We start from the raw sequence: 26,887 nt of genomic DNA on the forward strand, positions 1-26,887 counted from the left end.
ATCCTTGGGCCTTAGTAAGAATGTGTTACACATAAATGGTCAAATATCTGTTAAATACTCTGCATTGATTAAGAGTCTCAACCAAAGTGTCATTTTGTCATCAGGCAAACATGTCAAACCTTGAGAAACAATTCTTTTTGCTAACCAGTGGTCTGATTTACACAAGATACCTGCCTACTCAGACATCTGGGACCTTGGCTGCTGCTGTGAAACAGGATGCAGGACAGAACAGGGGAAAAACCAGTTTAAGCCATAAAAGATGCCATATTGACCTGCTGTTCACTCCTAGGCTCATTAGCATCCCAGTGTAAGACATTACCCTAGTAAAATTCCTGCCCACCAGCACCATCTTGGCTTGGCCTGCTTCCAACCCAGACTGGCCTATAACAGGATTAAAAGAAGGCGGTTTCCCCATCCATAATAATCCTCCTACTCATTAACAAAAACCCTCCCTAGTCTCCCCTTACCTTCCAAAGGACCTTCATCCTTTCAGTGAGAGGCTGACTTGCAAAGATTGCCTCCAGACTTGTCCTTATCCTCTAGCCAAGAATAGCCTTTCCTTCTCTGCTCAGTAGGCTCTGGGTTTTCACCCTTCTGGGACAGAAAAAGAACCCAGTTTGAGGTCAGAAACTGGTCACAATTTCATTACACAATGTTTTCCAATTAGTCAAGACACATTCCACTCTTCTCAATGAAAGCAGTAAACAACTATTTTTTCTTCACAATTTCTAGTGGTCTGACTCGGTAATCAGGGGTAATTGAAAAATATCCCACTAGTTAGAATCATATTTGTTCTGTTCAGATGATCCACTTCCAACACAAACCAAAATCAGAATGATCAAGAAACATGTTTTATTTTTTTCAAGGCCTGATCCTCATTTATTCTGAGGGATTTTTTTCCTTTCATCCTCTGACCGTTTGATTCATTTCACAAAAGGGTTGAGTCAAAGGTCCCTTGCTATTTTCTTGATTGACTTGCCTAATTACTGCCTTCATAATTACTTCTTGCAATCAGACTTGGGTCCTAAACATTAATATTTGCTAAGAGAAAAAAAAGAACACAAAGCTTAGGTAAGACAAAATGGTAAAAGGTGAAGCTTATATAGACCCAAATCTTTTTGCATTTCTCATTGTAAAAGCCTCTATTGACTTAGTTCTTCCTCTCCTACTGGTTCAGAGAGGGAGATATCCCCATAAATAGAGACCTCCCCTGCAGATGTTAATTTCTTTCACTATAGAGAGTTCTCAAAATAACTAAAGGTGCACAGTTTTGCAAACCCAGCCTGTGATCTTTATCTAGAACATTGAGTTCAGGCCAGAATTCATTGATGAGTAGGGCAGAAAAAATATCTTTGACACCAGACTAGAATATCTTTCACTATTTCCTTGAAGATAATTATCATTATTTATATCATGATTATCATCATTGTCATCATCATCATTTTGGTGCTGGGAATCAAATCCAGAGCTTCATGGACAATGTTCTACCACTGAACTACACCCCAGCCCTCTAAGATTTTAACTTAAAGAAGTGAAAACCATTGATCTAATCTAAGGGCTCAACTTCTGTAATGATCTTTTTCTTACAGTTTGGCCTCCTAATAAATTCTGGGTGCTCATTTCAAAAAGAAGCATTCCTTTTTTTTGTGGGGTTTTTAATCATTCCTTTTTCTGAAGTATCCCACAAATAAACAATGTTAGGCAAATTAAAACTTCCTCATTGTGGCGACAATAATTTGAAGTTATTTCTAATAAGTTTTGCACATTTTTCTAAGGAAGAGAACAGATTCTTGGATTCTTTTATGTGAAGTTGACCGCAGTTTCTAACAGAAGAGTTCTAGACCCTGGACCCAGACAGCCATCATGAATTCCCAGAAGGTCATATACCTTCTGATAGCACAGCCTAACCCTGGTAATAGTTCTAGGCTTCTCACATTCAAATTCTTTTGATTTCTTTAAATATTTTAAATATTAATCCCTTATTGGAAGAGTAGCTGGCAAAGATTTTCTCCCATTATGTAGGCTCTATCTTCATACTCTTTCCATCTTCTAAGGTCTTCTTCAAATTCTTCGTTCAGTGTTCTATAATTTTCATTGTAGAGCTCTTTTACCTTCTTGGTTAGATTAATTCCCAAGGTTTTTTGTTTTTGTTTTTGTTTTTGAGATTGTTGTAAATGGGATAGTTTTCCTGATTACTTCCTCAGCTGAATCACTGTTGGACAGAGTATAGGAAAGCTATTGGGTGTTGATCTTATATCTTGTTACTTTGCTGAACTAATTTATAATCTTTACAAGCATTCTGGTATACTTTTTTGGGTCTTCAAGATATAGGATAATGTCATTGGCAAACAACATATATATTGACTTTTTTGTTTTCTCTTTGTATCCCTTTGATGGACTTCTTTGCCTGTTTGCTCTGGCTAATTTTTCAAGAACAACATTGAATATGAGAATGAGAGTGGAAATTCTTGTCCTCTTACTTACTTCAGAGGAAATGCTTTCCATTTTTCTCCATTCAGTATGATTCTGGCTTTGAGTTTGTCATAAATAATCTTTATAATGTTCAGAGAATTCTTTCCATCCCTAGTATCTTTTTACATGAATGGGTATTGGATTGTGATTTTATAATAACCATGTGAGATAACCATGTGATTCTTGTCTTTAGTTCCATTTAAGTGGTGAATTATATCTATTTATTTGCATGAAGCCTACTTGAATATGGTGTATTATCTTCTGGACATGGTTTTTAAATGAGGTTTGCTAATATTTTAAAAGTCCTTTGGGGTAGATATCAAGGGGTGGGATCTGAGGTCCCTCTCTGCTTATTCCTCCTTGGGTCCTGGTTGTTGGTTCAGGGTTGTCTACTTAATTCTTTGAGTTGGAGTTACGTTAGGGCTCAGGTGGGGCTAGATAATATATGAGGTGCAATTCACTGTCACTTAGTTGAGATGTATTTCTTAGCAGCAGAATCTCTGCAATTTTGAACTGTCCCAATCTCTTGCCCTATTTAGAGGTTGGGGAGGGGGCAGGAATTACACTAACATCATCAACAGATGTACAGTATGAAGATAAATGTTTAGTGTCCACTTTGACATCTATAACACTAATTATCACTACATAGGAATGGTGGAGTCAGCATTTAAAAGTGTCAACAATGAAATCCAAGAATTACACTAACATCATCAATAGATGTACAGTATGAAGATAAATGTTTAGTGTCCACTTTGACATCTATAATACTAATTATCACTACATAGGAATGGTGGAGTCAGCATTTAAAAGTGTCAATAATGAAATCTCTGAATTAGATCAGGCATTCAAAAGCAGGAGTCTATATTGTCCATTATATCAATAAAGACATTTGAATGGGGTAGAAATTGCATCGTCTATGTAATTTATATTATGTAGTGCTACTACAGTTTCTTAAGCAAGAAAATAAGGTAGGAAGAGAATGTTTGAAGTGTTTTAAAAAGTTATCAAAGGAGAGGCAGGAAAAAGTGAGTAGCTGTCAGCTGTAAAGAAGAAATAGTAAATTAACTGAAAGTACTGAAAAAAAAAAGAGAGAAGAGGAGAGATTGAGAGACATTAGCTCTTACTGAGGGGAAATAGTGAACAAGGGGAGAGAAGAGGGCCCAGAATCTAAGAATAAAGGAACCAGCAAAAGTAAGATTGAAACACTCATATAATTATAGCACATGTAAGTGTAACCTAGGCTAAATCATGAACATGTGCAGGAGAAAGCTATTAATGCATAAGTTATATGTGTATTTTTTTTTGTGTGTGTGTGTGTTTAAACCTATGTGTGCAGTGAGAGCATACACAACCCCCCCCCACAAACAAAATCATATCTAATGAAAAAAGGTGAAAAATAATACAATATGATAAAATGGTTGAACAAATTGAAAACAAAATTTTTAAAGAATTTTTAAAAAGAAATATGAAGGAAAAAAGAAAATAAATTAATGAGAGATAAAGGGTGTCTCCACTGTGGTTAGCAGGGATGGATTTTCAGTCTTTATTTTCAGCTCTGTACTTTTGACTACTGTCCTTGTGTTCCTCATGTAGCTGCCAATCAGGTGTGGTAGCTCTCTGCTTCCAGTCTCCCAGTACTGGTGGGATAGACTGGGGAATGCTGATGAATTGTGTAATCTGAGTATCCGCCTGGAAGTGCAATATGCTTGTGTGGCTGCAGTCAGTGTACGAACAATAGTTCTTATGGGGTGCCAGCTCTGATGGGATTATTCTGCTTTGCTTGGGATCCAGAGGCCCAATGGTCAAGGTAAAATGTTCTTTGTGCCTCTTTCAGTCTCTTGGGTTCACGCACAATCTGGGAACTTGTTTGTTGACTGCTGGTAACTTCCTTTATGAGTCCCCCCATGCCCTTGCCAATCTCTCTCTCTCTCTCTCTCTCTCTCTCTCTCTCTCTCTCTCTCTCTCTCCACACACCTGTACAACATGGCTGAGGACAGCTTTCAGCTCCTGGGAATGTTTTCCCCCTCTGCCAGTGTGCTCCATGCTCACAGAAGGTTGCCCATTTGGGTGTTGGGGGGCGTTCTGCACAGTACTCTTGGAAGCCTTGCTGACCCATGGGATATTTTGACCTCAGCAGAGCACTCCGGATTTGTTTTCATTGAGACACTAACCCTACCAACTCTGTGTCCATTAAAATAGCCTTCCTCTGTAAACCACAGGATTCCATAAATTGATTTTTCTTTGTTTTCTAATTCAATTATCCACCAGCCACATGTCTCTTTTGTCTCTGTTCCTTGCTCTGCTTTGCTGGTGGTGGAAGCAGGTGTATTTCTAAGGCATTCTTTCTTATGCTCAAGTTACTGACTTTCTGTAGTTCTATGAATTTTTTAAACTATTATTACAGTTAGACATTATGTTTCAGCAAGGGTCCTTGTTACGGACCTTGCTGAGGAGCAGTCCTCCTGATTTGTAAGTCTGGTGCTATGGGACTGGAGGGCCATGCTTCCTGTCTCTGATCCGCCATCTTCCCCCTCTGGGACTGTGTAGCTTTAAATCTAAAAACTCCGTGAACACCTTCACCTTTTCTTCCCAAGATTGTTTTTTCTGAGGCCTGAAGTCTTAAAAAGCCCACTATAACTTAGGGTCCTCTAAGTTCAGTTAATTAGTACCTATATACTTTGTTAGTTTATAAAATGTATGTTTAGACTCATTAAAAGAAGCCTAGAGAGACATACTGTTTAAAACCCATGGCCTACATATATAGTCCAAGTTAATAAACTAGATAAGGTCAGCCTAAAGATTCTGAGAAGAATCGGACAGCTGTGACCTCCTGCACGATCAAAAGAATTGAGCTAATTAAACTGATACCACCCCACAGACTTCTCATGTTCACCATTTATAAAGATCCCTTTTTAAAAAATGTCTGAAACTCCAAAAGCAAGTCTCCCTTGCAAGCTCCCATGACCTCTCTCCTGTTAAATAGGTATCCTGCTCTATCGTTTGCTTTCCTGAAAAAAAAATTCCTTGCTTTCCTCTATCTGTGCCTCTTTAGATGCCTTCTGAAATTCCATTCTGTGGTATAAGTCAGAAATCTGTCACAGCTGAGTTGAGGTCCCCTCTTTTTCCCTCTGGGGACCTTTTATGACCCATCACTATCAAAATGAACCACATTTCCCCATGTTCTCACAACCTTACTTCTACCAAACTCCTTTCAGTTTCTCTAATTTTGGAACCCACTTCAGATTAGGAAAAAAAATCATCCAAATAAAATTTGATAGCTCAAACCACAAACCTATGAAGCTTCAGAATTAGGGAAAGAACTTACCTAGGATCTCCAAATACAGCAAAACACTGAGTTGAAGGCTCAGTGGGTAACAAGCCTGTTTACTTGATAGTCTCAGGGGTTGCTGAAACTGTTTTGGATCTTGCTAATTCATAGAAGGAAATTTCCTGAGAAAAATCCAGAAAGTTTGTTAGACCAAATGAGTTTACGGGAACAACAACAATCCAAGAAGAAGCTATTTGCCAATCAGCTCCCAGAACCAAAAGAGGTTCTGAGAACTTCCCCCAAGAGTATGATCTGACAGCATTTGTACAAAACAATAGTGATGTGTGCAGACAACTTAATTGGCTACAGCTTAATTGGTTAATTGGTTACAAAGTATCCTGCAATTAACTAAAGCTCAGCTGCTGTAATTAAACTCTACCTTGGTCTTGCTGGACTTAATACAAGGACCTAGTCCAAATCAATAGCCAGTCACAAATTTTATTTAACACCCACATCTTTAAAATACTAGCATTACAGATAAATTTTTCAATTAATTTGAATGTTAAAATATTGTATTAAGATTCCTGATCTTTTATAATGAAAAAAAAGGGTGGCAAGGTTTTTTAAAATTTATCTCATTAACACTACTTTTTCTATCTTCTTATTAAGAAACAAACTTAACTGATTAGGTCAATGCAATTAATTTTGTTAGAAATAAAAAGAATTGTGAGAATACAAATAAATGTCTGATTTTTAGCACAAAGGATGGGGTAAATATTTAATGTGGAATAAATACACCTGAGCTTTGTATGCTATGAAAAATATGATAGATTAATATGTAAATGGAAAGAAGTGTTGTAGAAAATGGAAATTTGGGGGCCCCTCTGTTTCTCTGATCTTTCAACCCATCAGCCTCTCCACTATTTGAAAGCCTTGAATGTATATGTTATAGGCTATCCTCAACTCTAAATTCACTTGAATTAGTATTACTGAAAACATTTCAGAAAACAAAATGTCTGGCCCAACCCGTATATTTACTCAGATGTCAATCTCTGAAATTGGAGACAAGATGTAGGTATTTTTAAGTGTCCTTCATGTAAGTGTTAAAGACCAGTTGCTAAAGACCTCAAATAACAAAATGGATGTTGCTCTCTTAACAGAAACTGTCTATGAAAGGTGCTCTATTTCAGGATATGTCTCATTCTTATTATTTAGAGGGAAGAGAGAATATATTTTTGTCATGATTTTAAAATAGACTCATTATAGTTAGTATTGTCAATGAAATAGGTGTTATACAAAAAAGTATGGACCACTTTTTTAAAGGCAAGGGGACATAGATAAACTACAGTTCAAATCTGCTCGGTGTCATTCTGTAAGATAAATAAACTTGCTAAAAGTATTCTAATCCTGTTGCTGACAACTGAATCCTCTGTGTTTATCCAAAACAAGAATCCCAAATTATTAAACCTTTTAACAAGCTAAATCAGAACTATATTATAAGAAAAAAGTATGGGGAATAAAATATTCATATGATAGCAATCCTACATAGAATTCACTCTCGTTGATCTAATCACATTACTAAGGCTGATCTAAGGCAATGGAGAAACTGCTACTTCTGTGATTGTGACTTTGAATTAAGAGTTAGCCAACAATTTAGCCAGACAAAGTGGTGCAAACCTGTAATCTCAGGGACCCAGGAGGCTTAGGCAGGAGAATTGTGAGTTCAAAGCCAGCCTCAGCAACTTAGCAAGGCCCAAAGCAACTCAGTGAGACCCTGTTTCTAAATGAAATACAAAATAGGGCTGGGAATGTGGCTCAATGGTCCAGTGTCCCTGAGTTTCAATCCCTGGTTACATACCCCCTCCCAAAAAAGAGTCAGCCAACAACTTAATATAAACAGTAGTTTGGTCAAACCATAAAAACAAAAGATGACTGAATTACACTGATAGAAAGACTAGTTAACTTTTGATATCATCTAGAAGTAGATTTGGTCAACAAATATCAGGAATTAGGTTATAGTTTGGATATGACCTGTCCCCCTAGAGCTCCTGTATTAATGTAGTGATATTCAGAGGTGAAATGACTGGATTGTGAGAGCTGTAACCTAATCAGCTCATCCTAGTTTAAATGGACTGACTGTAACTGTGGGCAGGTGGAACATAGCTGGAGGAGGTCAGTCACTGGGTGAGTGCTCTGAAGGGAGAATCTTCCCTGTGGCCCCTTCCCTCATTTCTTTCTCTGCTTCCTGACATACCATGAGGATAGCTGTCTCCCTCTGATCTGCCCTCCTGCCTTGATATGCTGTCTTACTTTGGTCCCAGAGCAATGGAATCAGCTCTCTGTGGACTGAGACCTCTGAAACCATGAGCTCTAAATAAACTATTCTCCCTTAGGTGTTCTTAATGGGTATTTTGGTCATAGCAATGTAAAAACTAACTAAAACAGATCATATTAAAGAAGAGTTGAAATTAAACAAGGTGTGGGGACATATGGAAATCATATATTGTTTTTAAAAAAATTTTATGCATTTTCAAAGTATTTTAAGGATAGAAGGAATATTGTTGAATTGTCTTTATATTTCCCTTTAAGAAAGAAGTAAAAAATTAATATTCTTGTGGCAAATGATGGAAAAAATCACTCAAAATATTTTTGTGGTATCTTGACACATATATCTTTATACTCATAATAAAACTATCTTTTTATTGCTCACTACCTGGATATTTTTTAGTTGAACAGAAGAGAATTTTTCTATTGTCTCAGCTTTAAATAATTTGGAAACATCAATTCCCCTAAGAATAAATTCTTAGGCTGCAATGCAACCGTGTACAATCCTATTATGCTTCCTTTCCCAACTTAATCTCCTATTTATCTACTACACAAATTTGTAAGAATCTGCAAACTAAGAGCATCAGTCAATAAGAGCATGACCCCTGAGCCACAATCCCTTGGATAAAACTATTCTCCATCACATTTTAGCTGATTGATACTGAACAGATTGTTATAGTTGTTTGATTTGATTTCTGTAAAAAAAAGAAAGAAAATACTAATAGCTGTATATTGTAGCTTCTAAAAATTAATTCACAAATAAATCAAGAATTTTGTTCAAATGTTGATCTTCTCAACTATGTCTATTGTGGAGCCTAATATTTTTTTTTGCATTTTAAAACAATTTTCAGGTGGTACTTGTCAAAACTACTGATGATGGCCATCCTTTAAATTACAGGAGTCTGCATCATAGAGAATCCTAAAATGCAAGGGCCTGCACAGTGGGATTATTTAGAGGAATGTAAATTGATTTATATAGTATATTTCACACAGTGTCATAAGATATCATTAACATTATGAGGGAAATTGAAATTACAAGATATGTATTTTTTACAGATAATGAATGATTACTAGAGAATAGAAATAACTTGTATAATTCCACAATAAATAATTCCAGACAATTTTTTAAAATTTCTACCCAACATTTCTTTGGCCATTCCTTCATAAAAACTTTGATCACATGTTGCTTTTCTATTTTTTAGAATGTATGCCAACTCTACTTTTTCAAGACCAGTTTTATACATTCACCAAATTCACACACTGTCACTGTCCAGGGACTTTTACAATTGCCCAACTATATATTGACTCCCTGCACATCTGAGCCACTATATTCTCTCTTCTCCAGTCCTTTGGCATCTCTCTCATAATTCTGTTGAAAATATTTAAAATAGATCTCAACAACGTAAAATGAATGTGTGGACTTTTTGTCTCTCCATGTATTCTATACTACCTTTTCTGTATCAATGAACAAGAGTGCTTGGTTGACTGAGGGATCATCAATACTCTGAATGGCAACATTTCCATAGTGCTAGCTGGTAAATCATCCAGAGAAAGCTGAAACTCATGCTTCCTTTTATTCTTCTGTTGAAATGGTGTATTCTTTATTCCCCTCAGAGAGCCCTTAAAAATAAGATAGTTTCTGAAATGAAAAAAAAAAAAAAAACCTGAGTGTGAGTACCCAAGCATGCTATGTGAATATACACAAGTTACTTTATTTTTCTTAATTTCCTTATGCATTGAATAGATATAATAAATATTCCAGCTCACCTCTTGTGGTTCAAGGAATATGAGACCTTTGCCATACAATTCAAAGCCTCATAAACTTGAATCAATTTGGTATCTTGTCTAGGTTTATCAGGAAAGAAATGGGCTGTTTTCCCCAGGACTGTGGTAACAGTGAATAGTAAGGCTGCCATTTGCAGGGGGGACAGAAATTTCATAAAGTACTGAGATTAAAACAGAGGTGGGGTGAAGTAGGGGGAACAGAGAGACTGGAACTTACCTAGGACCTTAGATAGAGTTTTGGATAAAGCCCATAGCAATTGTGTTGCTACTGAGTCTCCTAAGTCAATATAAGGACTTTTCTTTCTTTCTTTTTAAAAATTTTAAACCTTAAATGGGTTCAAATGGTTTTTTTTGTTGTTTGTTTTTAATTGATTTTATTTTTAAAATACATGACAGTGGAATGCATTACAATTCTTATTACATATATAGAGAACAATTTTTCATATCTCTGTATATAAAGTATGTTCACACCAATTTGTGTCTTCATACACATATTTTGGATAATGATGTCCATCACATTCCACCATCATTGCTAAACCCCTGCCCCTTCTCTTCCCCTCCCACCTCTCTGCCCTATCTAGAATTCATCTATTCCTCCTATGCTCCCCCTGGCTACTCCACTATGAGTCAGTCACCTTATATCAGAGAAAACATTTAGCATTTATCTTTTTGGGATTGGCTAACTTCACTTAGCATTATTTTCTCCAATGCCATCCATTTACCTGCAAATGCCATGATTTTATTCTCTTTTATTGCTGAGTAATATTCCACTGTGTATATATGCCACATTTGTTTTTTGTTTGTGTTTTTGTTTTTTTGTGAGTTGCAATAGAAAGTCTTGACCAGTACAATCGTTCACTGGTAGATTTTATATGTTTAATTGTTATACAGTGAAACTTTCTGCAGGAAAATACTATTTAATAGTTTTTATTTTTTCATTTTCCTGTTTTTTGTTTTTTTCCCTAAACTATTTTCATGTTCAGATTTAAACTGCCACAAAAGGAGGAAAATAGTAAAATTATTCTGAAAATATAAAATACATAATAAACATTAGACACTAAAGAAATTTTCTCTTATATGCAATTAAGCATGTAGTGACTTGACTGTAGTGACTGGTACTTTGTCAAAGTAATACTTCCCTCCCCCTAAGAAGTCATCAAAAATCATACACACACACACACACGTGTATTTATAAAAAAGTGTTATAGAAAAGTTTTAAAAAGTGCTTGGAAAGTATAATTGAGACAAGATCATACTGGCATCTGTGAATTTCAGTCTTTTTTGTTTAAGCCTGTGCTTTTCAATGTCTTTTCCTATACCCCTGGGTTCTGGGGTGTTCCCTACAGATGTTGAAGTCCCCACATCTGAGAATAGTGCCCTCACTTACTGAGATAAATCTTTAAAAATTTCAAAAAGAATTTTTAGACTTAGTAGATTGTAGAGCAGATCTAGGTAGCAACCCTCAACCCCTCCACAGTTCAGAAATAAATCAATGAAAGAACAGCTGACCAAAGAGGGGGTGACAGAGTCAATACTTTAAAATTCAATATTCAACATCTTGAGACTTGAGGAGACTTAGAATTTGGTTACCAGAGCAGAAAATAAGGACAAAATTCCTTGACCTTGAACCCAAGTAGGGCTAGGGAGAGGGGTAGCAAAGAGAAAGAAGGAGAGGAAAGCCCAGGAGCTTACTTCCTTAACAACAGTTGGAAAGAAAAGCAGACCAAGGGCTGGGGATGTGGCTCAAGCGGTAGCACGCTCGCCTGGCATGCGCGGGGTGCTGGGTTCGATCCTCAGCACCACATAAAAATAAAATAAAGATGTTGTGTCCACCAAAAACTAAAAAATAAAATAAATATTAAAAAATTCTCTCTAAAAAAAAAAAAAAGCAGACTAAGTTAAAATGGGCCAGGATCAGGAAAGACAGTGAAGGAGATCAAATAGTGTAGACCAAATTGTGGGCTGAAAGCTGTTCTGGGTAGGGCACAGCTAGCCAGGCTCCCAGAAGAAATTAAACCAATACCTTACAACCTACAGACAGTAAGAAAACAAAACCATAAGGTATAGCCCTGAAATGCGTTGTCTTAATAATCCATAGCTGAGACAACCAAAACCCCTCCCCTCACCACTGAGGGCAAGGGAAGTTAGAGCTGATCCAAGAGCGAATCGCTCCATCGCTCCTGGTGAGTGCTTGCCCCAATTCAGTGCTCCTCACAGCCTGTACAAGAGCTCAGGTGAAGACAGTTCAACTAACATCCTACCCCTATCATGGTGATAAGTAAAACCCTGGTGATCTGCAGCAATTAAGGCAGAGGCTTCTGTGCCACAGACTGCCCAAGACAGCCAGTACTCACAGGCCCTGCAGCCCCACAGCCAGTAAGCATTTAGCACCACTACAGAAGCCCCAGTGGAAGGGAGGAGGAGTTTAGGGATGCACAACCACCCGCTGGAGGAGATCAGATGAAGCTGTGCCACCTGACACTCTATCTGATGTACATCAGCCAGGATAGAGGCTTCTGTGTCACACACTACCCACAAAATATCTGCATTCACAGGTCTCACAATTGCAGATAGTCACCAACTCTATGCCACTACAAATAAGCTCCTATAGAAGGGGCCAGGCACAGAGTGTCCCACAGCAGTGACAACCTTGAGCCCTGAACCCCGGGCTCCTGTGTTCAACAGAAACAGCCACCAGCAGATGCAGCACCCTCTAAGCATGCAGTCTCAGGCCTCTGGGTTTACAAACAGGCACCAGCTGAAAGAAAACTGTAGCAAACAGACAAGTAGCTCCGGTGTCCCAGAATCTCTAGGAAGGCACACAACTGAAGTTCCAGAGTTGCCAATTAATACAATTCTCATTCAGACAGATGCACAGACCCACAGAAGGCATTTCCTGGGGATAACCCCCAGCGCCAATGGAGAACCTCAGCACATTCACAAAGGCAGTACACCCCGCAAAGGGGCTTACAGAGAAGCATCCAACAGACACCAACCTCCACCCAGTGTGTTCACACCTGACCTGCAACCTGTGAACTCCAAAGAAGGCTGCAGACCCACCCCAACCCCCACTACAGGCACCCAACCCCACATTAAACAGAATACAGTAATTCTACCTTAGGCAACTGCATCCACACACTTCAAGCCTTCAAACTGTACACAGGGGAGCCCAAACTGCATTTCTCAGAGTTTTTGCCCTGAATTGATACATGAAACATTTTCATAGGAGAGCATACAAAACCGCACTCGTAACAGGAAATACCCTGGCTGCTAACCCACAGACAATTAGGGACCATCTCTTCTAACCCAACAAAAAGCTAGTAGGTACATGGACACAGCAAAGATTAGAATGGGCCTCAGAGAATTATATCAGAGGTGAATTGGTGGGGTCACTATCTCTACACACAAGGAAACTCAGAGCAAAGCCAAGGAGTTGTGAGAATCTTTAAAGATTCCAAATACGGATGAAATCCAACACAGGAGAACTCAGTCAGAAATCTCCCACCTTGGCATGAATTACTATAAATAGCTGTAATGTAAATTTTGATCTTACAAATATTACTTTTCATATTGAAACAATAGATGTTCTCTTTTAGTCTATATTGCACACCTCAACACAAATGATTATATTTCTTCTAATTTTTTTTTGCAGTATTAACTGAAATAATCCTTTCTAACTTTGCACTACTGGCTAGGTTCACACTGGCTCCCCTTAGTCTCTCTTTTCCCTCATGCGTTACCTGCTCCTACTTCAAATACCCCTCCCATTATTGTCTTTTCTATCTTGATTTGTATTATTTTTTTCTATCTTTTTCTCTGCCTCATTTTCTTCTTCCCTTTTCAAGCCTTATGTAGTATAATAGTAATTTTCTATATTTATTAATTTCTCAACCTACTTAATGACATTACTACAATTTTATAATCGAATTAGAGAATCTCTGAAGAACATTTTAATAAGGTTTTTTTTTTCCTAATTGAGCTTAGTATTTTATTTCAAATGGTGGTGATATTGGGCTTAGCAGAGGATACATGTTGAACGGGAATATCAATACTTGGATATTTGCTCCGCCTGGGTCACTTACGAGAAATAAGCTCACTGAATAGTACCTTGCATAAAAGTAGAAGAACTAATCAGAACAGCAGACAGGTGAAAATACAAACAATATGAAAAAGCAGGGGAACAAGCCATCCCAAACAGTCCATAATACATCAACAACTGATCCCATAGACACCTCTTATAGGGAAAGACAGCCATTGGCTTACAATGAAAGAATGGAAAAAAATTATCATGCAAATAGAGACCAAAAGGAAGCAGCAGTAGCTACTTTCATATATAGAAGACCCAAAAAACTTTAATCAGAAAACTTTTAGAGCTGATAATCAAATTCAGCAAAGCAGCAGGATAGAAAATCAACACTCAAAAATCCATAGCTTTCCTGTGTTCCAACAGTGATTCTGTTGAGAAAGAAATCAGAAAAATCAACACTTTCACAATAACCTCAAAAACAAACATATGAATTGGTGTGAACATACTTTATATACAAACAAATATATGAGAAATTATGCTCTTTATGTATGATAAGTATTATAATGCATTCTGCTATCATGTATTTAAAAAATAAAATCCATTAAAACAAACAATAAACAAACAAAATAAAAAACTAGAAATTAATCTAACCATGTAAGTGAAAGAACTCTACCAAAAAACTATGGAACATGGAAGAAAGAAATTGAAGAAACCTTAGAAGATGGAAAGACACTCCCCCCAACCCACCATGTTCTTGGATGGGCAGAATTAATATTGTAAAAAATGGCCATAAGCAATGTACAGATTTGATGCAATTCTCATCAAAATACCAATTGTATTCTTTACAGAACTATAAAAAAAAAAACAGCCTTAAATTCATTTGGAAGAATAAGAGACTCCAGATAGCCAAAGCAATCCTGAGCAAGAAGAGCAATGCAGGAAGCAATACAATACCTAATTACCTAATCTGAAATTGTACTACAGAGCTATACCAACAAAAACAGCCTGGTATTGACATCAAAATAGACACAGAGAAACATCCACATACTTATATTCATCTGATAATTGACAAAGTGCAAAAACATATGTTGGAGAAAAGACAGTCTTTTTTTTTTTTTTTAAACAAATGGTGCTAGGAAAACTGGATACCCATAGGTAGAAGAATGAAACTAGATCTCTATCTCTTGCCCTGCACAAGTCAACTCAGAGTGTATCAAAGACCTAGGAATTAGACAGGACAATTTGCAACTCTTGGAAGAAGACATAGACTCTCCACTCTAATATGATGGAATAGGCACCAACTTCTTTAACAAGACTCTTAAAGCTCAAGAAATAAAACCAAAGATCAATAAGTGGGATGGCATCAAATTAAAAAGCCTGCAAAGAAAACAATTAAGAGGATGAAGAAAGAGCCTCAAGAATGAGACAGCATCTTTTCCAGCTACTCCTCTCACAGCTACTCCTCATATCCAAAATATATAAATAATTTAAAAATCTTAACACCAAAAGAAAAAAAAAACAATAATAGGCAAAAAAAAACTAAACAGGGGCTGGGCATGTGGCTCAGGTGGTAGCGCGCTCGCCTGGCATGCGTGTGGCCCGGGTTCGATCCTCAGCACCATATACAAACAAAGATGTTGTGTCCGCCGAGAACTAAAAAATAAATATTAAAATTCTCTCTGTCTCTCTCTCTCTTAAAAAAAAACTAAACAGACACTCTTTAAAAGAAGACATATAAATGGCCAATAATATTTGAAAAAATGTTGAATATCCCTACCAAACAGGAAATTGAAAATCAAAACTACATTGAAATTTCATTTCATTCCAGCTATAGTAACAATTATCAAGAATACAAATAATGCTAAATACTGGTGAGGATGTGGGGAACTATACTTATACATTGTGGAACTGAAAATTAGTACATCCACTCTGGAAAGCAGTATGGAGACTCCGCAAAGACTAGGAATGGAACTACCATATTACCCAGCTATCTCACTTCTTAGTATTAATACGAAATAATTAAAATCAGTATGCTATATTGATACAGACACATCAATAATTATAGCAGTACAATTCACAATAGCCAAGCCATGGAACAAGTCCAGGTGCCCATCAACAGATGAATGAATAAAATGTGATATGTAGACACATGGAGTTTTATTCAGACATAAGGAAGAATGAAATTATGGCACTTCCTGGTAAATGGTGGAACTGAAGAAAGAACATCATGCTAAGTTAAATAAGCAAGTTTAAGAAAGTTAATGTTTTCTCTAATATGAAAAATCCAGAGCCAAATTTTCACAAATAAGGGAAAAACGGTTATAGAAGGGAGATCAGTGGAGTAGAAGACGGAGATGAAGGGATATGGGGAAGCGATGGCAAAAGGGAGAAGCACAGACTAAAGTCGACCAAATTATGTTATGTACATATATAAATATATCAAAGTGAATTGCACCTTTCTATATCTATAAAGTGCTAATTTACAAAACAATAAATAAATAGAAGGAAGACCAGTAGAGGAAGAAATGGAGGGAGGGAGTAGGTGTGGGAATGGGGACTGAAATAGAGCAAATTAAATTCCATGCATGTTATGATTGTCAAAATGAGCCTCAATATTATGTATAACTATAATTCATTAATAAAAATATTTAAAAGAAACAACAATAATAGAAAGGTCAGTAGCATAAAGCAAGTTCATAAGGCAGAGAGAGGAGGAAAAGAAAAGGAAAGGTACTGGGAAATGAGATTGATCAAATTATGTATGCATGTATGAAATGGCATAATTAATCTCACTATCATGTACAATTTTAATGCAACCATATATTTTTAAAAATCATGTATAATTGAGGTATTGTACAGATATACAGCAATATAAAACAATTCAATTTTTGTTCTAAATTATATGAGTGAGACACTGAGTTCAAAAAAGTATGATTAATTTAGAAGGAGACAAGCACAAAATTCTTGAAGTTCTTATAATGGACTGTCTGACATTCAAAAGAAAAGATTGTCCACCATTAAAAATGTTGACTGCACTATATAGAAAGCAATTAAGAAAGATTTAGATCTTTTGTCAGAGGAGATAAAATTTATTGTTCTTTACATAATTTACCAGATCATTAAGGAAGGGTGATTAAAATAAAGATCCATCAAAGAGCATTTCTGAAGAGCTAATGTATCCGTGGTTATTTTTGTGAGAATTCAAAATATGAATAAGTTGCTGGACACCATGGTGCACTCCTATGATCCCAGCCACTTGGGAGGCTGAGGTGAGCATCACAAGTTCAAAGCCAGCCTCAGCAACTTAGTGATGCCCTAAGCAACTTACAGAGACCCTGTCTAAAAATAAAAGATAAAAAGAATTAGGGATATGGCTCAGTGGTAAAGTACCCCTAGGTTCAATCCTCAGACCCAGAAAAAAAAGAATAACTTGTCCTGATAATCTATAACAACACAATATTCTTTCTAACTGATATAATTTAATGAATTGCTAAAATGTTATTGAGCTCTACAGTGGCTTGTGTTTTTTTAACTCTAATTCAAGAAGATTGATCTGAAAGGTTCTCTAGAATTTATAAGATGATTAAATTTGAAATCATTATTTTGCCATGAAGTCATTGTTCACTTATCTTTGTATTTCCAGTAGTGAGGTAGAGTCATGCCGATAACCTTGTGTTGGAGAATCACAAAACTACATATAGTAATTCCCCCCCTGCTGCAGTTTTGCTTTCCACGGTTTCATTTATTTGTAGTCTACCATGGTTTGAAAATACTACATGGAAAATTCCAGAAATAAAATTCATAAGATTTGAATTGTGTGCCATTCTAAGTAGCATGATAAAACCTCACACCATCCTGCTTCATCCTACCTAGACCAAGAATCACCCTCTTGTCCAGCATATCCAAACAGCATGTGCTACTCACTCACTACTCACTTTGTAGATGTCGAGGTTATCAGATCCACTGCCACGGTGTCGCCATGATGATGGTCAAGTAACATTTATTTTACTTAATCATAGGCCCCAAAGCACAGAGGTATAATTCTGGCAGTGCTAACATTCTAAGGAAAAGCCATAAAGTGCTTCCTTTAATGAGAAGGTCAAAGTTCTTAGTTAGGAAAGAAAAAAAAATCACATGCTAAGATTGCTAAGATGTACAATGAAAATTAATCATCAGTCAGTGAAAATGTGAAGGGAAAACAGGTGCTAGTTTTGCCCTCAAATTTCAAGTTATAACTGTTCTATTTTATTATTAGCTATTGTTAGTCTCTTACTGTGTCAAATTTATCAATTAGACAGTGTCATAAGTATCCATGTAGAGGAAAAAAACACAATATCTTTAGGGTTTGTTACCATCTGTGGCTTTGGGCATCCACTTGGGGTCTTGGAATGCAGCCCCCATGGATAAGGTGGACCAATGTATAATCATCAGTTTGACTATGAGGAGTTCCCTCCTGGTTCTGGAATTCCTCAGATGTAACAACAGTTTAGAGGAAAATTACAAAGATAAATATTGGACTCAATAGAAATGACTAGTCTGTGCTTTAAAAAGGTGAGGATAAGCTATGTAGGGATTTCTGAGAATGCTATCTAAATCCACTGCATCAGGATGACAGTTCCTATAATTAATGGTGCTGCCATTAGCTACAAATACTCTATGGTCTCACTTATAGGTGAGACCGTATAAGGACAAGTTCTGGAGATCTAACATATAGCATCGGTGGGAATGGTTGTGTTAATTAGTTCATGATAATCATTGCAAATATATATGTATATCAGATCATATTATATATCTTGAATAGAAGCCATTTTATCTACTAAATATTTGAAAATAAAATCAAGAAATGAAAATAAAATAGTGCTACAGTTTTTATTTTATGGCAATTAATACTAAATAGGAAACCATGTGCTTTTACAGATGAATAATAAAAAGAATTTGTCCTCTCTATGGGCAAAGGAAAAAATTTGGTATTAAGTTCTTGAGAAAATATTATAATACTTATATAGCACTCTTTTCCTGATTTGAAATTATTAGAGCCAGAATCCATACTCTGCTGATTCATAACTTTATAGAGACTGGACCATTGACAGGCAATGATTGGAACCATGACCAGAGTGACTTAAAGCCTGGACACTGAACTCATCAGTCTACCTGGACTAACTCTGTGACTTTGGCTCATTTAGTTAACCATTCTAAGCAGCAGTTTCCCATCTGTAAAAAGACATTCTAATTATACTTATATGGTTGTAACTAGGTTGAAATAAGATGATCCATGCAAAGCACCTGGATCCTAATAAGAATTTGATAATAGTAATGATTATTATGATCTCTTAGGGATCTTTTTCTAACAGGCATTTTCCCTTGAATAGGCATTAATAAAGCCAGTCTGATACTCCATCAGAGTTTATGTGTAAGGAGGAGAGGAGGAAAGAGCAGTACAAAATAGAGGCTGAAATGCCATGCAGCCTCTAGACCACCAAGAGGACTGTCACCAGAGTTACTGCTGCTACCATGACATGAAATGACAGCCCCATTCTCCAGGATGCCTGAGTGTGGGACAATGAAATGGGATTCTTTGCTCCTGTGCTCCAGCATATTTGGCTGAAGACACTTTTGTGGGTCTCTAGTAACATTTTTGATATAGGCCTCCAACGTATTTTGTTAGATTTACTCCTAAGTACATCCAAAATATATATACTTTTTGTCTTTTTGAATGGTATCACTATCACTGGAAATTTTAATTTCTATCTGGCATAAAGGAACATAACTCATTATTTAATGTTCATTTTATGCTCTTTTGCAGTTTTTGAATTTGGATTAATTCTATTTTTTTAAGATTACCTGATAATTTCTTTCTTTCTTTTTTTTTTTTTTTTAGGAAGAGTGGGAGAGAGAGAGACAGAGAGAGAGAGAGAGAGAGAGAGAGAGAGAGAGAATTTTTTAATATTTATTTTTTAGTTCTCGGCGGACACAACATCTTTGTATGTGGTGCTGAGGATCGAACCCGGGCCGCATGCATGCCAGGCGAGTGCGCTACCGCTTGAGCCACATCCCCAGCCCCTGATAATTTCTATTATCTACGAATAACAGTAATTTTGATTCCTTCCCTAATCTCCATATGTCACACCTTTTCTTTAGTTATATTGCACAGGAGGATACAATTCAACATCGATGAGGAATAACAGCAGGAATTCTGATCTTACACCTGAATTTTAATGGTTTGTGTGGTTTTTTATATCCTACCTAACAAACTTTGCCTTTCCAAGTGTCACTGTGTTTTCTCATAGGTATTATGTGGGGTTTGTTTTTACATCTAGGTCTGTGATGCATTTTAGTTATTTCTTGTACGTGATGCAAGACAAGGGCCGCTAATATATAGATATATGTGTTTTGCAGAAGGATGTGCAATTCTTCCAACATGGTATGTTGAACAGACTGGCATCTCTTTTAAAAAGTCAATAGTTGGGTCAATATCTGGACTCGTTCTTTTCTTCTATTGATTTAAATGTCTAGCCTTACTCTTTAAATTTAATTTATTCTTCTTTTCTAGTTCTTAAGCTGGGAGCTCAGATTTTAATTTATTTTATATCTTTTAAATATAGACATTTAACACATTTCTAAGCATTTTTTGAGCTTGCCCACCAATTTAATATGTTATGCTTCAATTTTTATATTTCCTAAATTTTATTGTGATTTCTTTTGACTCAAGGTTTAGAAAAGTATTGTTCAATTTCCAATAATTGGACATTTTAAAAACACTTTCTGAGTATTGAATTCTGATTAAATTCACGATAGTAAAAGAATATACTTTGTATGATTTCAGTTCTTTTTGTTTGTTGTTGGGGGGGGGGGGTGTTACTGGGAATTGAACTCAAAGGCATTTGGCCACTGAGACACATCCCCAGCCCTATTTTGTATTTTATTTAGAGACAGGGTCCCACTGAGTTGCTTAGCACCTTGATGTTGCTGAGGCTGGCTCAGAACTCGTGATCCTCCTGCCTCAGCCTTCCGAGTTGCTGGGATTACAAGCATGCACCACCATGCCTGGCTGACTTCAGATTTTTACAATTTGTTTCTATTTGTTTCATGGCCCACAATATGGTTTATCCTGGCAAATGTTTCACATGTACTTTAAAAGTGTATTCTGTTGTTAAACAGGATAAACTACATTGGTCAAGTCTCCTACACACTTATTTTTGGCCACTTTGTCTATAGTTATTGAGAGAGGAGTGATGTAAGTTTGCCATGATGATTCTTTTTTATGAATATAGAAGCTCTGTTGTTCCGTGCAGACACTTAAGCATCATGAGGCCTCTTGAGGAATTAACCCCATTATCACTGTGTTTTCTTTCATTCATGGTGGTACTATTTTCCCAAAGTCTATTAAGTACAGATTTCCTTCCTTTATCGATTGTGTTATTTTTGTCATTTATTTTACTTATACATACCTTATAAATCACACAATATCTCATTAATATATGTCTTTACATAGATAATAATCAAATATGAATTAGGAAAAAAATTTGTTCTGAAAACTTTAATTTATACAATTACTTCAGCTCTTCATTTTTTGGATCTAAATATCTGCCTTGTGTCATCCTTTTGCCTACACATGTTGCATTAACAGCCCAAGTACTGAGATCTGCTGGCAACATATTATTTCATATTTTATTTGTCTAAAATTGGTTTTGCTTTCCCTTAATTTGTGAAGAATATTTTTCCTAGAAATAGATCTTTAGACTGTTTAACTTTTTTTCTGGTCCGTTAAAGATTGTCACTTCTTTGACTTCCTGATTACATAGTGTCACATTGTGAATGTTTTCAAAAGCATGTGTTGAAAACTTAATCCCCTATGCAACTCTATTGAGAGGTGGGGCCTAATGGGAGGCTTTTAGGTCATGAGAGCTCCATCCTCAAAAATGGATTAATGTTGACTACAAAAGGGCTTGAGGTTTCAAGTTCTATCTTTTGCTATCTTTTGCACATGCTCTCTTGCCCTCTGCCTTCTGCCATGGGATGAAGCAGGAAGGAGGCTCTAACCAGATGTAGATCTTTAACTTCCTAGTCTCCAAAATTTAGGAAATAAGTCTTTGTCCTGTATGAATTATCGAGCCACAGGTACAGATAATTCTTGACTTAGAATTAAGTTGTGGCCTGATAAACCCACAATAAGAAGAAAATGTCAAAAGGTGGAAATGCATTTAATATACCTTGTCTACTGAGCATCCTAGCTTATCAGAACAGTGCACTGTAGATTATCAGTTGTTAACCTTGAGAATGAGCAGCTCGATGACTGGGGGCTGTGTCTTGCTGTGACTGCCATGAAACTGAGCTGACAACTACTGGTCTGAGAAAAGATAAAAATTCAAAATTTGTCATGTAGTTTTCACAGAATACAAATCACATCTGCACCACTGTTAAGTCAAACCATCACAAATCAGGGACTGTCTATATTTTGTTATACCAAACATAAAGCAGATTAAAACATATACTTTCTGATGAGAAGTCTATGGTCATTCTTATATTTATCCCCATTTGTAATGTTTATTCTTTTATTGATGCCATCAAAACTTTGTATTTGGTCATTTGTGTAGAATGCTTGAATGTGTCTCTATGTGTATTTATTTGTGTGTCTTTACTTGGTTTTCATTTGTTTATTTATATGGGACTTCAATTATGACTAGATTAGAACATTTATCTCCTAAATTCTAACATGCTTCCAGAAGATTTTTTTTTCTTTTTTTTTCAAAGAAGCAAAGAACTAAAAAACAATTTATTGAAAGAAAAGGTTTCTGGAGATGTATGGGGTAGGTTTAACTTCTAAGCATACTACTGATTTATCACATGCAAGTATTGATTTTAAAAGATCTCATGAAATGTACATATTCTAACAGTGCTCTAAAAAATAAGGTATTATAAAAGTAAATATCAGACAATAACAACAGAGGTACAATAACATAAAACCTATCATTTGCTTTTTTTACAAAACACTTATCTCTTTTAACAAGCAATAATTTTCAGTTTTATGAACAAAAAATAAACTCAAGCAGGTAAATGAAAGGTTGTAAACTAAAATCATTATAAGTAAGGGCAGCAGAGAATTAGAATATTTCTTCCCCCTTTACAAGCTAGTATTTATATATTCTGTCTTATGATATTAGAGACCAAACATTCAAGACCACCATGAAAAAGTGACATCGATGATAAACCATGAAGTTTCCTTTAATGTATTTTCTGTCTCTACAGATAAAAGATGACATAGCTCCTGAACAAAGGGGCTGACACAGTAAATGACAAATGGCTTCTTTTCAAGTGATATTTCTTCATCATAATGTTAACAGTGTTCAAATAAACACACATTATTTTATGAAGAAGAATTTGAATAATCTCTGTGACTTCGTTTTTAATGTAAGATGTCTAAGTGTTACCTCCTAACACTGATGAACATGATGCCTCATGCCCTTTTGAATGCAGGGACTTCCATTTCTTCAATAGTAGATCTCAGGTACCCAAACAACAACAACAAAAAGATAGTTTCCTCTAGGGTAAAACATATTTTGAGAGTATGCATTTTTACCATCCAGGTAAAACCAAGAATAATGAATGTTTGTAAAGAAAACTAATGGTCTTATTCTGGTTGTTTTGTTTGGGGCTTGTTTGGGCTTTAACTCAGTTAACCTTAGATTTGCAACTGATGGCAAATTCAAGGCCAGCCCCAGCAACTCAGTGAGGCCCTAAACAACTTAGAGAGATCCTGTCTCAAGATAAAAATTTTTTAAAAAAGAATGGGGATGTGGCTCAGTGGGTTAAATCCCCAGTACCCAGTACAAAAAAACAAAACAACAACAAAGAGAAAAGGCTCTGCAACTGGTCATAATTTTAAACACTTTCACTTAAAACAAAGCTATCCCTAATTAGCTCATGCCATTTCCACATCTCCACGACTGCTTACAAATGAGACCTGGATTACAGATTTTCATTTCTATTTTGAGCCACCTTTTAAAAACTATGCCATCTTCATATCTCGGTGCTACAAGGGGGAAGTAGCAGGAGTAACTGGGCACATGGAGTGCAGTGCAAAAAACAACTTTGGTCTCTTATTCAAAAGTTGTGTGGTTTTTGATGTAGTATGATTATTTAATATATAAAAAATCACACTCCTGAAATAACATCCAGCCACATGGAACAAAATCATCGTGAACGATGTAAACATTTTTGCACAGCTTTTACTAGATCTGAGCCAGGCAACCTGTGGCCTGAGGACAGGAGACCCTTCATCAACTGTTGGATACCAGTCTGAAAAAAATTGTATTGAAATTCAGAGTTAAGTGTTTAGAAACTTTCAATAGCAATTTGATGGAGTGATTTTTGTATCTATCTCAAATATTTTTCTTAAATTGACCTTGTATTTTGGAAGTCTTTTTTATTTATTTTTTTTTTTTAATTTTTTTTTTTTATTGGTTGTTCAAAACATTACACAGCTCATGACATATCATCTTCCATACATTTGATTCAAGTGGGTTATGAACTCCCATTTTTTACCCCAAATACAAGTTGCAGAATCACATCGGTTACACATCCACATTTTTACATAATACCATATTAGTGACTGTTGTATTCTGCTACCTTTCCTATCCCCTACTATCCCCCCTCCCCTTCCCTCTCATCTTCCCTCTCTACCCCATCTGCTATTGTTTAATTCTCTCCCTTGTTTTTTTTTTTCCCCCTTTCCCCTCACAAACTCTTATATGTAATTTTGTGTAACAATGAGGGTCTCCTTCCATTTCCATAGTTTCCCTTCTCTCTCCCTTTCTCTCCCCCCACTAGTCTCTGTTTAATGTTAATCTTTTCCTCATGCTCTTCTTCCCTGTTCTGATCTTAGTTGCTCTCTTTATATTAAGGAAGACATTTGGCATTTGTTTTTTAAGGATTGGCTAGCTTCACTTAGCATAATCTGCTCTAATGCCATCCATTTCCCTGCAAAATCCATGATTTTGTCATTTTTTAGTGCTGCGTAATACTCCATTGTGTATAAATGCCACAGTTTTTTAATCCATTCATCTATTGAAGGGCATCTGGGTTGATTCCAAAGTCTAGTTATTGTGAATTGTGCTGCCATGATCATTGATGTGGCAGTATCCCTATAGTATGCTCTTTTAAGGTCCTCAGGGAATAGACCGAGAAGGGCGATAGCTGGGTCAAATGGTGGTTCCATTCCCAGCTTTCCTAGGAATCTCCATACTGCTTTCCATATTGGCCGCACCAGTTTGCAGTTCCACCAGCAATGTACAAGCGTACCCTTTTCCCCACATCCTCGCCAGCACTTATTGTTGCTTGACTTCATAATGGCTGCCAATCTTACTGGAGTGAGATGGTATCTTAGGGTGGTTTTGATTTGCATTTCTCTGACTGCTAGAGATGGTGAGCATTTTTTCATATACTTATTGATAGATTGTATGTCCTCCTCTGAGAAGTGTCTGTTCAGGTCCTTCGCCCATTTGTTGATAGGGTTGTTTGTTATCTTGTTGTTTAATTTTTTGAGTTCTTTGTATATTCTGGATATTAGGGCTCTATCTGAAGTGTGAGGAGTAAAGATTTGTTCCCAGGATGTAGGTTCCCTATTTACCTCTCTTATTGTTTCTCTTGCTGAGAGAAAACTTTTTAGTTTGAGTAAGTCCCATTTGTTGATTCTAGTTATTAACTTTTGTGCTATGGGCGTCCTATTAAGGAATTTGGAGCCCGACCCCACAATGTGTAGATTGAAGCCAACTTTTTCTTCTATCAGGTGCAGAGTCTCTGATTTGATATCTAGGTCCTTGATCCATTTTGAATTTACTTTTGTGCATGGCGAGAGAAAGGGGTTCAGCTTCATTTTGTTGCATATGGATTTCCAGTTTTCCCAGCACCATTTGTTGAAGATGCTATCCTTTCTCCATTGCATGCTTTTAGCGCCTTTATCAAATATAAGAAAGTTGTAATTTTGTGGATTGGTCTCTGTGTCCTCTATTCTGTACCATTGATCCACCTTCCTGTTTTGGTACCAGTACCATGCTGTTTTTGTTACTATTGCTCTGTAGTACAGTTTGAAATCTGGTATCGCTATACCTCCCGATTCACACTTCCTGCTTAGAATTGCTTTTGCTATTCTGGGTCTTTTGTTTTTCCATATGAATTTCATGATAGCTTTATCTATTTCTACCAGAAATGCCGTTGGGATTTTGATTGGCATTGCATTGAACCTGTAGAGAACTTTGGGTAATATCGCCATTTTGATGATGTTGGTTCTGCCTATCCATGAACAGGGTACATTTTTCCATCTTCTAAGATCTTCTTCTATCTCTCTCTTTAGGGTTCTGTAGTTTTCATTGTATAAATCTTTCACCTCTTTTGTTAGGTTGATTCCCAAGTATTTTATTTTTTTTGAGGATATTGTGAATGGGGTGGTTTTCCTCATTTCCATTTCAGAAGTTTTGTTACTGATATACAGGAATGCCTTTGATTTATGCGTGTTGATTTTATATCCTGCCACTTTGCTGAATTCATTTATCAGTTCTAGTAGTTTCTTTGTAGACCCTTTTGGGTCTTCTAAGTATAGGATCATATCGTCCGCAAATAGTGATATTTTAAGTTCTTCTTTTCCTATTTTTATGCCTTTAATTTCTCTTGTCTGTCTAATTGCTCTGGCTAGTATTTCAAGGACTAAATTAAATAGAAGAGGTGAGAGAGGGCATCCCTGTCTTGTTCCAGATTTTAGCGGGAATGCCTTCAGTTTTTCTCCATTTAGAATGATGCTAGCCTGAGGCTTAGCATATATAGCTTTTACAATGTTGAGGTAAGTTCCTGTTATCCCCAGTTTTTCTAGTGTTTTGAACATAAAAGGATGCTGTACTTTGTCGAATGCTTTTTCTGCATCTATCGAGACGATCATATGGTTCTTATCTTTAAGTCTATTGATGTGGTGAATAATATTTATTGATTTCCGTATATTGAACCAACCTTGCATCCCAGGG

Source organism: Marmota flaviventris, chromosome 16 (genome assembly GCF_047511675.1).
Source record: "Marmota flaviventris isolate mMarFla1 chromosome 16, mMarFla1.hap1, whole genome shotgun sequence".
In the NCBI taxonomy this organism is placed as follows: Eukaryota; Metazoa; Chordata; class Mammalia; order Rodentia; family Sciuridae; genus Marmota; species Marmota flaviventris.